Consider the following 12,858-nt stretch of genomic DNA (forward strand, 5'->3'; position numbering starts at 1 on the left):
TTTTTTAATTGCTTCAGTTAGTTCCATCATGGTTATATTTCTCTCTAACATCTCTTCAATATCCTTAGGAATCTGTGGGAGGTTCGCTTTTTGGAGATATCATTTAACATTTTCCTCCTCTATGTTTTCTTGTTCATACAATTCTCTATAGTAATAGAATTTGGATAATTTTTTTCTTCTCTTTATTCCCATATTTACTTTGTCCTTGGTCATCGATTAGCTATATTATTTTTCTTGCGTCTCTCTCTTTTTTCAATTTATTTGCTAGCCATCTACCTGGTTGTTGGCATCTTCAAAATAATTCTGTTTAGCACTTCTTATTTTTTGTGCCAAATCTTCTTTCTCCATTAACCCCATTTTATGTTTTATTGTATCCATTTTTATTTTAATATCCTTCTTTTGTGGAAATTTCTGGAGTTCCTTTTCAAATCTCTTATAGTCATCTTCTAATATTTTATAGGCTTGTCTTTTCTTAATATTTCTTTCCCTTGTATTGTCCATTATCAGACCTCTAGCATAAACTTTCATTGTATCCCAAAGATTTTGCATCGATTCTCTTTTCTATTCTCTTTAAAAAAGAAAGCCAATTCTTTCTCCATTTTCTGCACAAAGTCCTTTTCTTTTAAAACTGTATTATTTAAAGTCCATCTAGATCTTCTCCTTTGTCCTTTCCATTTAACTGTCACCAGGTTATGATCTTCCCAAGTATTTGCTTCTATTTCAATTTCTTCTATATTCGAGGTCAATTCCATTGTTGTCCATATCATATCTAATCTAGACCAAGATGAGTGTCTGTCAAAATAAAAAGTATATTGTCTATTTTTTCCATTTCTTTCTCTCCATGCATCTTTTAAATTTATTTCCTCTGTCATCTTAAAAAAGGATTTCGGAAGGGTCTTTCTACTGTGTTTTATTACCTTGTGCATTTTATAATCTAATTTCTCATCCACTATACCATTAAAATCTCACATCATGCAGATATTATCATAGTCCAATTCAATTATTTTCATTTGTAGCTTTCTATAGAAGTCATCTTGATTATTGCTTGGAGCATATATTGCTATTAAAAGTATTTTCATATTATTATCTATTATTTCTACCATCAAAATTCTTCCATCATCATCTGCGTATATTTGCTCCGCTTGAATTGTATTTCTAATATATAATTCCCCTTTTCTTACATTGTGACAATGAAGTAAAGATTTTCCCTAGTTTTGGCTGCACCACTAACTGTTCATGTTGCTTTTTAATGTGTACTTCTTGCAGACGGATTATATCAAACTTTAATTTCTCTAACTTGTGAAATAGTTTTCTTCTTTTGATAGCTAAATTAAGTCCATTTATATTAATTGAGATCAATTTTTTCTCTTCCATATTCATATTTTATAATTAGGGTTTATTGTTCTAGTAGATCTCGGTTCACGTTGTTCTTTGCATTCCACAATACCCCCTACTGCTCCTTCCGCTTTTTCAATCATTGCTAACTCCTCCTCTTGGAGTTCTATTAGTGGGTCTGCCTTTTTTGGTTCCATTTCTTTCTGTCTGAGGAATTCTACATAAAATGCTTTAGCTTTATCCATTGTATCTATTCTATATCTTTGCAGTTGCCATGTTAGGACTAATCCAATCAGCCATCTATCATTGACACTTTTTTTTTTGTAAATATTTTTTTATTTTTTTCAAACATAAACATAAAATATAACTTTCAAGAACAGAGTCTCGATCTGGTCATAGATGGTTACCACGCTTACATTCTTTTACAAACTCCATTCACAATTTCCCATTACATCTTTTACGGATAAAAATTCAAAACATAAAAGAACAGATTTTAACATAAAGTCTAGCATCTTCACCTAAACAAATCCATTATATCAATACAATTTTAATTTCAAATTAACTTTCGCTCATTTTTATATCTATATATCAATCCTGATTTATCTTGTTCTTCTTCACCTTATATCTTTTACCATCAGTGTCAAAATAATTTTTAACAATATTCTAACCTCTTATTCTAATTATTTACCTTACAGTTTTATCACCACAAATCTTAATTTCAAATTCAATACAACTCCATTTTTATTACACTTTATAAAACAAAATTCTATCTAATTCTTAATCTCTTGACCCTTTTCCTCGAATCTTAGTATCATAAACACACTTAAAAACACTTATCATCTATTACAGTTTTCATGTTACATAGGTTTATCACAAAAACATGTTTTATTTAAACTAATTTCCGACATATTTTCTCTCTATTGTTTGGCTGTTTTCCAGCATATTATGTTTGGCTGATTCCCAGCATGGTCTCCTCCAGAGCACCAACTATTTTTGGCTAATTTTCAGTATAGTCTCCTCCAAGCCTACCACCATTATTGGCTAATTTCCAGCATATTTTCCAGCATAATCTCCTCCAACTCTCCTCCTATTTGCTTGGTTGATTTCCAGCATTTTATTGGCTGATTTCCAGCATATTAAGTTTGGATGATTTCCAGCATATTAAGTTTGGATGATTTTCAGCATAGTCTCCTCCAGGGCTTCCACTCTTGTTTGGCTGATTTCCAGCATAGTCTCCTCCAACTCTCCTGTAAGTGTTTGGCTGATTTCCAGCATTTTAACTAGTTTCCAACGTATTTCCTCCGAATCTCAAACTCTTATCTAGTTGGTATGCATCCCTCTTATTTTAATTTTCTCTTACATTATAGTTATCTATTTTATGTCAGTTTCCCAACATGCTCTTTCAAATTAATTCTCAATATATTTCATAATAATCATCATTTCCAGCATATATTAAATTAAATCACAATTTGTTGTTAAAATCTGTGTATCTTATAGTTTGTTCAATAAAACCTTAGTCAAGCATAATCACCAATCTAGCATTTGTTTGCATATTAAAATTAAAACATATAACATCAAACAGTAAATTTTCTTAAAGTTGTCTCACATTAATATATACTCTTTATTGTTTTTAATCACCTATATATCATTCTCTACTTTAGTTGCCATCTCTTATTTTCTATTTTTATTACTCCAAAAACCCTCCTGTTTTTATCCAAAAATCATATATGCCTTTAGGCTTTTAAACTTTACATTTCAATTTAGTTACATTTAAATTTATCTACTTTATTTCTTCCTTTTCTTCCTTTTTCTATCGGTCCATAAATGTTCCATTTCAAAGTTCATCTGTTCAAATTAAAAAATTCTGTATGTCCCTTTAATGCTTTATAATGTCTGTTCCATGTGTAATGCATCAACTTCCAGTCTTTTATTCCTACGCCACACCTAATTTTTTTGCTAAACTTGTTAATTTCCATTGTCCAAAGTCCAAAATATTCCTTCTTTCTTCTTGAAATCATCCAGGACAGAATAGGGATCTCCAAATTCCATAAATCTAATGTTAATTTCAAAGTAATCCAGGGTAAAAAGCCATTTAAAAAGTTTCTTTTCCAAACAGAAAGGGAAATCTCTTCAATCCACTCTCCTGCTTAGTCACCGCAGACTCCATGGCAATTATGTAGCCAGTCTTTCTTCATTAGCTTCGTTAACTTTCAAAGGTGTAAACTCCCGAAGATACATTTCTCCAATCTACTCCAAATAAGAAAAAAAAGTCACTTTTCTAAGTTATTAAAAGCCAGTTCTTCCAAATTTATTAAAACAAAGTCTGTCTTGGGTCTTTATTTCCATTTTTTTTCTTTTTCTTTTTGATCTTCAAGCCCCACAGATCTGTAGCCACTATTTAAAGTTGAGGTCTTATTTTTTTCAAAAATCCAAATAATCCTGTTGTTTTGCCTGGGTTGATGTCACTCACCTGGCTTCGAGATACTCGCTCTTTCTTCTTCTTCTTCTCTCCTGCACGATCTTGTGTCCCGGTCTGCTGCGGCTTTGTGGCAGCCGCCATGGCTGCCTATCCCCACCGCCGAATTCGAGGATTCTCTCTGGCCTCCGAGGAACTTGCCTATTCCTCTTGGCACACCGAGGCGCTCCTCTTCACCCCTCATCCCTGCAAGATGGGGATTGGTCCAAAGACCGATTGGACAGTGGTTTGTCAGTTGGGGTTTTCGCGAGCTCGTTAGAGTCCGCTATTTCCCGACTGTGGCGCCGCGGTTCCAGACCAGTAGTCTATAATTGACACCTTTTTGAAGTAGTATTTTAGTCAAGAATTTATATTCTCTCCTCATCTCCCTTACTCTTCTCGGTATTTGCTTCAGGACCACAATTTCTTTCCCCTTATACTTCAATGTTTTTTCTCTAGCAATCTGCAGTATTTGTGTCTTAATCGATTTCTTGGTAAACCTTATATGAACTTCTCGTGGTAATTTATTGTGCATTACATATCTTGTATAAGCTGGAAATATCTTGTCTATGCCATCCATTATTTTTTCTTTAGTGATTTCTAATGCTTCTGCTAAAATTCCTATCATTACTTCTGCCAGATTCTCTCCTTTTTCTTCTTCTATATTTTGAAATCTGAGATAAAATTCTGATCTATCCGTCTCCCATCCAATTAATCCACTCTTATCTTGTTCAACTTCTTCCAGTCTAATGTCAATACCTCTGATTTTTTTCTCTCTTTGCTCCTCCTTTTCCTCAATTTTTGGAGTCTATCTTCATGTTTCAACATCATTTGCTGTATGTTCTCCACTTTCTCATCTGTCTTCTCTGTTCTTTGTTCAATCTTCTGAACTACTTGTAGAATCATCTGTAATGTCATTTCCTTTTCTTTCTCCTTTTCTCTCTCCTTGTCCTGTTGTAACATCATCTGTATAGATTGCTGTCCTCCAGATGGTGATGAAGAAGGCGTAGTTGTGGTAGAGCCAATAGCTGTTACTTTTCTACTCATTCTGTAAGGTGGTCAAAAAAGCTTTAAGCAAATGGAAGAAGAAGAAAAAAGAAAACAAACAAACAAACAAAAAACTTCTTCAGGTTCTTCTGTACCTTAATCCAATTGTGAATAAAGCAAAAAAAAAAAAATTACTCCAAGTATCAATAAAATACAAAAAAAACAGAAAAAAGAATGAAAAGCAGAAAAACAATCTTCAGGCACTTGTACACCTTAATCCAAATCAGTTCAAGAAATTTTTTTAATCCACATGCAATCTCTACATATTTATATTAAAAAAAAACAATTACAAATTAAAAAAAAGAAGTTGAAAATCCTCCATCCACTCATAGTCTAATTAAAAATACTTACACAGGGGGAGGGTACAGAGAGCTATCATTTAAGAGGAAAAAAAAATAGGGGGAAAAAGAAGAAAAGATGTCCAACTAAAAATCACTTCTGTATAAGATCCAAGAAATTTCCTTTTTTTTAAATTCCAAGAATTATTTACAATTCTCTTTCAGAGTCACTGAAAATTCCTTCTCATTCAATCTCAGGCTCCTGCCTCTGATAGTTCCCCAAAGAACACCTGAATAAATAATACTGCTGCAAGTTTAAATGTTCTCTGATGTTCTTCCAACTATCTTATCTATAAAAGGGCACAGAGTCCTTGAGTTGAAACACAATGTAACACAGTTGTAACTTCTTCAATAAAAAAAAAGAAACCAAAAATTCCAATCCACTAGATGGCAGTATTACATACTCTCTTCCCTTCCCCCTGTTATGTTCAATGGACTTTAAAAAGTAAAAATAGCCAAAAATAGCCAATAAGAAGAGAAAGAAAGAAAAACAGAATAAAATCTGAAAGCAATTATAATAAAAAAAGCAATAAAAATTTAAAAGTGCAATAACCAAGTCAAAGATCTACAGTGGTTAAGATGCCTGGCTTATCAGCTGGCAGCTCAAGTTCGAGACCCAAGTGCCACATGAAAATGCGAATAGATAAATAGGTACCACTTCGTTGGGAAGGGGACAGCAATCTGTGACATCATGCTGGCCACATGACCATGGAAATGTCTTCTAGGTTTAATGGCCTAGAAATGGAGATGAGCACCACCCTATAGTCAGTAACAACTAGCAAAGTAAATTCCGCAGGGACTCCTTTATCTTTTACCAGGGGTGGGCTTCAAAAATTTTAGCAAGGGGTTCTCTGCCAGTTACTGGGTGGGCATGGCCATGGTGGGCGTGGCCTAGAAGGCATCCTGCACTACAGCGGGGGGGGCGTTTTTGCTCTCCCCGGGCTCCAGAGGCTTTCCTCGAACCTCAGGGAGGCCGAAAACAGCCTCCCCAGACTCCGGAGGCCCTCTGGAGGCTGGAAATGGCCCCATTTCCAGCCTTCCCAAACTTCTGGTAGGCCTGTTTTTCGCCCTCCCTGAGCCTTACCTGCATCCAAAACGGGCTGTGTGGAGACTCCGGGGAGGGGCGGGGTGGGCAGGACCAGCCAGGAGTGGGATTTGGGGATTCTCCGAACTGCACAGAATCTTAGCTAGAGGTTCTTCCGTACCCCTGCAAACCCCCAGCAGCCCACCCGTGCCTTTTATCCTGTGTAAACTGCTTCAAGATGGTAAACTGAAATATTATAAATTGTAAATAAGTTCGGATAGCTACAATGAAGCTACAGTGAATTCCCTATTTATAAACGCTGGCAAGCTGAAGTTTGATTCTTATGTGGCTCAGAGGCTATCATGTGAATGGTGTTATATGACACATACACACAATACTACCTCCATTGTGGTATAGCGGTCACAAAGCATAAATCATGTTTTATACACCTGACCGATCCCATATGTGTTCACTTTAAGCAAGCTCCTGTTATTTGATGGGGTTTGGCAGATTGAATTTCCAGGCAAACTTCCATCCAGGTTATAAATTTGGCCTAGCTCTGTCCAGTTTCAACAAGACTGTTGGGCTTCAGATCAATCTTTATGATACTCTGTGGTGTTCCAGTTGAATTGCGTTACACCTTTGGCCAGGTTGGCTGGGAATAATAGGAGATGCAGCCCAGCTTGTGTCCTTCCATGGAGAACATTCCTGGCAAGCCCTTTCAGTGGAGGACATAATCCAATTAGTTTTAATACCAAAACTGAGGAGCTAGAGCAGAAAACCTTGAGACGTGAGATGGAAACTTTCCAAGCGTCCATTATTAGTAAGTGCATCGAGTCTCTTTGAAGCTTTTGAATCTCACTTGTTTCAGTTATCTATGAATTTGATGCCCTATAATGCAGTGTTTCTCAACCTTGTGTTCTGACCCAGCTCCCTAAACATGACAAACCCTCTGACATGAACTCAAAAAATTCCTTTGTTAGGAGTGCCGGCAGCACCAGCAAAAAGTTTATCTCACAGGCTAACAAGAGAAGTTTTTTCAATCTACGGCCCCTTGGGGGTTCCGCCGTGAGAGGCCGGCCGGAGGTCGTCCCCATTGGGGGAGATAACTAGGACCCTCCTACTGTCGTGGGAGGACAGTAGAGATACCAACAGTACATCAATGAACAAATGGCTGTTTTACATCTTTTGTGAAGTCCCCTGTTTGAGCTCTGTGCCTCCATCGCTGCATTTTGGAGATGTATACAACTGCAGATCTTCTTGCGCTGTGAGATTCCCCCCTCTCGCAGATGTGGCCCTCCTCACTATCGAGGGCCCACCTCAAGGACAGGTTTTGGGATCCAGAGAGGTGGCATGTGAAAACTAGGGGATTGAGGAGTTTTCTATTGAAATTTCTAGTCAAATTTTTAAGTGATCCCAGGGAGGGGGAGGGTCAGATTGGAATTTGGGCTGTGGGTATGGGGGATAACCCACAAGGGGGAGGGTCGGGTCTGGCAGTGAAACACGGCATGGGGGATGGGGGACCCGGGGTCGAGGGGGGGTTAGAGCTTGTCCGGATAGTTTTTTGAACATCAGTACTGTAGGTGGGAGGGGTAGATATGGTGGGAGCAGGGGGCCATATCGTGTTAGAGGAGTGTGCACTCGCTGCCTACGAGCGGTGGCGTGCTCCGATCCCCAAGGCTCTACTCACTCCTCAGGTTGCATAGACCCTCAGGACCCAGGCCTTCGGCTGATGCTATGCAATGCCAGGTCCGTAGTAAATAAAGCCCCCCTCATTTGTGATCTTGTTCAGGAGGGGGGTGCGGATCTCCTGCGCGAGCTGCACTGGCTCCTGGTGGTCTTCCTGGTGCGCTTCAAGGTTTTGGTTACCACCTTTAAAGCGCTCCATGGCTCAGGACCTGGGTATTTGCGGGACCGCCTACTACCACCAATAGCCTCCCACCGGTCGGTACGCTCCCATAGAGAGGGGCTCCTCCAGGTGCCGTCGGCCAAACAATGCTGACTGGTGGCCCCCAGGGGGAGAGCCTTCTCTGTGGGGGCACCTACTATCTGGAACGATCTCCCCCCGGAGATACGGAGGATCCTGGATCTGCACACCTTCTGCCGCGCTCTAAAGACCTTATTATTTCACCAGGCGGGCCTGGCCTAATTTTCTCCCTCTTTTATATAAGATTTTTAATTTTTTTATATCTTTTAGTATTTTATATATTCAAATTTTAAAATTGGTTTTAAATAGTTTGGGGTTTTAATTTGTCTGGGCCAAAACTATTTAATTTGATTTTAATTCTACTTTTAAATTTTGTATGTATGTGTTTTATTGTTTGGCTGTGCACCGCCCTGAGTCCTTCGGGAGTAGGGCGGTATAGAAATAAAATAAAATAAATAAATAAATAAACAAGTCCATCCATCCAGAAGATGAATAGTTGCCTGCCACATCGATTCATCTCTACCCCCTGCCTTTTATCCCCAGAGCAGAGGTGGGTTTCAGCAGGTTCTGACCAGTTCTGGAGAACTGATAGTGGAAATTTTGAGTAGTTCGGAAAACCAGTAGTAAAAATTCTGACTGGCCCTGCCCCCATCTAGTTTCTGCCTCCCAAGTCCCAGCTGATGGGGAAGAAATGGGGATTTTGCAGTAACCTTCCCCTGGAGTGGGGTGGGAATGTAGCGAAGAGGGGGTTGAGGGGTTTTTTAGTTAAATTTTTAAAGAAAATTTTAAGGGGACCCGGGAGGGAGGGAGGGGGTTGTAAAAGCGGACCTGGGGGGGTCCAGATAGCGACTGAGCGGGATGATGGGTCGATTAGTTGCAGCAGGAGGGTCGCGAAAGGAAATTTAACCGGGGAGCAGGGGGAGGACAGGAAGGGCTGCGAAATTGAAATAATGAGTGGGAGGGGCAGGTATGACGGATGCAGGGGGTCATATCAAGTGTCGGGGGTGCGCATACGCTGTTTACGAGCGATTTCGCACTCCGGCCCCCAATGCGTGACTCGTGTCCTGGGTTGTGTAGAGTCTCAGGCCCAGGGTCCGCGGCTGATGTTGTGTAATGCCAGGTCGGTGGTTAATAAAGCCCCCCTCATTTGTGATCTTATTTTGGAGGGGGGTGCAGACCTGGCAGGTATTACGGAGACCTGGTTGGGCCAGGAGGGGGGGGTCCCCCTCGTTGAGATGTGCCCGCCAGGTTTCCGTGCATTTCATCAGCCAAGGGCCCAGGGGAGGGGTGGGGGAGTGGCGGTGATTATTAGGGAAAGTCTTTGTCCGAGGGAGACCACTGTTCCTCAGATAGCCGGATGTGAGTCCCTTTGTGTGAAGTGGGGCCGTGGGGTGCAGATGGGTTTGCTGACTACGTACCTGGCTCCCTGCCACGTGGCAGCAACCCTGCCCGAGCTACTCGACGTCATTGCCGGGGTGGCGGTTGATACCCCCAGACTTATTGTCATGGGGGATTTCAACCTTCCATCCGCGGGTGAGGCGTCAGAGGCGGTTCGGGAGTTCATGGCTTCCATGACGGCCATGGACCTGACCCAGTTAGTTCAAGGCCCAACTCACATAGGGGGACACACTCTGGACCTGATTTTTGTCTCTGGTCAGTGGTTGAATGATCTTGGTATAGGGGACCTAGATATTAAACCCTTGTCATGGACAGATCATTCGCTCCTCCAACTAGACTTTCCTACCGCCTTCCCCCGCCGCAGGGAGACGGAGCCAACTAGATGGTTCTGTCCCAGGCGCCTGATGGACCCCGAAAGGTTCCTGACGGAGCTTGGGCCATTCCCTGAGACCCTGACACACGACTCGACTGAAGAGCTGGTGGCCGCCTGGGAAAGGGCGGCCGCCGGAGCTTTGGACCGCATCGTGCCTTTGCGGCCCCTGACCCGATGCCGATCTCAACTGGCTCCTTGGTTTTCTGAGGAGCTGAGAGAGATGAAGCGTCGGAAAAGACGCCTAGAGAGCATTTGGAGGACTAGTCAATCCGATTCCGACCGGACACAGGTGAGGTCTTATATCAAGACCTACCTAGTGGCGATAAAAGCGGCAAAGTCTAACCACTTTTCCGCTCTTATCGCATCTGCAGAGAACCGCCCAGCCGCCTTGTTTAGGGTGACCCACTCCCTTCTTCGGGGGGGAGTGCGGGAAGATCCCTTGCAGGGTCGTGCTGAGGATTTTGTGCAATTCCTGCATGATAAAGTCGCTCGGATTCGGGATGGCCTGGACTCCGACTGGATGAGTCCACGGGAGGAGACGAGGGCAGGTCTTGAGAATGTTATCTGGGAGGATTCTGATCCTGTGACTCCCGAGGATGTGGACAGGGTCCTGGGTAAGACTAGTGCCGCCACGTGTTTATTGGACCCGTGTCCCTCCTGGTTGGTGCTGGCCTCCCGGGAGGTTACACGAGGCTGGCTCCAGGGGATTATAAGTGCTTCTTTGAGTGAGGGTGCCTTTCCTGCCGCCTTGAAAGAGGCGGTAGTGAGGCCCCTCCTCAAGAAGCCTTCCCTGGACCCGGCTGAATTAGCCAACTATCGTCCAGTCTCCAACCTTCGTTTTGTGGCGAAGGTTGTTGAGAGCGTGGTGGCACGACAACTTCCCCGGCACCTGGATGAAGCTATCTATCTGGACCCGTACCAGTCGGGCTTCAGGCAGGGGTACAGCACAGAAACGGCATTGGTCGCGTTGGTGGATGATCTCTGGAGGGCTCGGGACAGGGGTTGCTCCTCTGTCCTAGTCCTATTAGACCTCTCAGCAGCTTTTGATACCATCGACCATGGTATCATGCTGCAGCGGTTGAGGGGGTTAGGAATAGGGGGCACCGTTTTGCGGTGGTTCTCCTCCTTCCTCTCCGACCGCTCGCAGTTTGTGTTGGCAGGAGGACAGAGGTCGACCTCGAGGCATCTCGCATGGGGAGTGCCGCAAGGGTCGGTCCTCTCGCCTCTCCTGTTCAACATTTATGTGAAGCCGCTGGGTGAGATCATCCGTGGTTTTGGGGTGAAGTGTCATCTGTACGCTGACGATACGCAGCTGTACATCTCCACTCCAGACCACCCCAACGATGCCCTTGATGTGATGTCCCACTGCCTGGAGGCCGTGCGGGCCTGGATGGGGAGGAACAGGCTCAGACTCAACCCCTCCAAGACCGAGTGGCTGTGGCTTCCGGCGCCCCGATATAGTCAGCAGGTGCCATCGCTGACTATTGGGGGTGAATCTTTGCCCCCCACAGAGAGGGCTCGCAATCTGGGTGTCCTCCTGGACGCACGGCTGTCTTTAGAAGAGCACATGACGGCCGTGGCCAGGGGGGGCCTTTTATCAGGTTCGCCTGATTCGCCAGTTGCAGCCCTTTCTGGATCGGGACGCCTTGCGCACGGTCACTCATGCCCTTGTCACCTCCCGGTTGGACTACTGTAATGCTCTCTACATGGGGCTCCCCTTGAAGAGCATTCGGAGGCTCCAACTGGTCCAGAATGCGGCCGCGCAGGTGGTTATGGGTGCAACTCGTTGCGCCCACGTGACACCCCTCCTGCGCGAGCTGCACTGGCTCCCAGTGGTCTTCCGGGTGCGATTCAAGGTGTTGGTTACCACCTTTAAAGCGCTCCATGGCATAGGACCCGGGTACCTTCGAGACTGACTTCTGCCACCAATAGCCTCCCACCGACCAGTCCGCTCCCACAGAGAGGGTCTCCTCAGGGTGCCATCGGCCAAGTTATGTCGGCTGGCGACACCCAGGGGGAGGGCCTTCTCTGTGGGAGCCCCAGCCCTGTGGAATGAACTGCCCCCGGAAATACGTAAGATCTCCGACCTCCGGGTGTTTCGCTGCGCTCTGAAGACCCTGTTGTTCCGCCAGGCCGGGCTATTAACATAACGTTTTAAATTGGGGTATTTTTAAATTCCTGGGATTTTAATTGGAGCCTAATTATTTAATGATTTTAAATTTTAACTGTTGTTTCTGTTTTTGTGTTTTTAAATAGGCTGTACACCGCCCTGAGTCCTTCGGGAGAAGGGCGGTATAGAAATAGAAATAATAAATAAATAAATAATAAATGGAGATTTTACAGTATCCTTCCCCTGTCACGCCAACCAACCCACACCCACCAAGCCATGCCACGCTCACCAACCCACACCCACAGAACCGGTAGTAAAAAATGTTGAAACCCACCACTGCCCCAGAGTTAGGGTGGAGCTTCCCTAGCAGCGGTGGCTCTTCCTTCCCCGGGATCGTCCCACAGCTTTCCACTGCTGTCCTCTTCTCTGCCTTCTGCGCGGCCGTGAGTCAGGCACAGGATCCAGCTGTTCTTCCTCTTCTTCATCAGCCACCTCCAGACCTGGGGGATGTTGACTCTCCATCTTAGGGCTGACGGATGGCCCAGGCTCCGCCTCTGTCTCTCTCTGTCTCTGTCTCTGTCTCTGTCTCTGTCTCTGTCTCTCTCTCTCTCTCTCTCTCTCTCTCTCTCTCTCTCTCTCTGCCAGCTCCACTCCCACTTCCCCCTTGGAGTTCTCAGGTTGCCTTGATGCTGACCCTGCCTCCTCATCCTCATCTGATTTGGCTGCTGGAGGGGCTGGTGGCTGACAGGCCACAACACCTTGGCAACTAAGATGTTTTCCTTCTGCCAATGCCATACTGGACATAATCAGGCAGCGGAATCAAATGATATACAATAGAGGTCCCTAACCCC

The 12,858-nt window shown here is 43.8% G+C and overlaps 1 protein-coding gene across 4 annotated transcripts in view; it reads left to right on the forward strand.

Annotated features, from left to right (window-relative positions):
- BCKDK (branched chain keto acid dehydrogenase kinase) overlaps positions 1-12,858 on the forward strand; it is a 59,061-nt gene that overhangs the window by 26,759 nt on the left and 19,444 nt on the right. The gene's annotated exons all lie outside the window — the stretch shown is intronic.

This window comes from Pantherophis guttatus, chromosome 4, assembly GCF_059756535.1.
Source record: "Pantherophis guttatus breed Tessera chromosome 4, ASM5975653v1, whole genome shotgun sequence".
Lineage (NCBI taxonomy): Eukaryota > Metazoa > Chordata > Lepidosauria > Squamata > Colubridae > Pantherophis > Pantherophis guttatus.